This window comes from Arachis duranensis, chromosome 7 (assembly GCF_000817695.3).
Source record: "Arachis duranensis cultivar V14167 chromosome 7, aradu.V14167.gnm2.J7QH, whole genome shotgun sequence".
Taxonomy (NCBI): domain Eukaryota; kingdom Viridiplantae; phylum Streptophyta; class Magnoliopsida; order Fabales; family Fabaceae; genus Arachis; species Arachis duranensis.
The window spans coordinates 25,013,181-25,013,533 of NC_029778.3; positions in this window are offsets into that span (position 1 = coordinate 25,013,181).

Below are 353 nucleotides of genomic sequence, written 5' to 3' on the forward strand. Positions count from 1 at the left end.
TGAAGGGTTCTCAGGATCATAAGCTTCTTCTTCAGATGAAGCTTCCTTAGTACTGCTTGGTGCATTTTGCATTCCAGACAGACTTTGAGAAATCATATTGACTTGCTGAGTCAATATTTTGTTCTGAGCCAATATGGCATTCAGAGTATCAATCTCAAGAACTCATTTCTTCTGATTTGTCCCATTATTCACAGGATTCCTTTCAGAAGTGTACATGAATTGGTTATTTGCAACCATTTCAATGAGTTTTTGTGCATCTGCAGGCGTCTTCTTCAGATGAAGAGATCCTCCAGCAGAGCTATCCAATGACATCTTGGACAGTTCAGACAGACCATCATAGAATATACCTATGA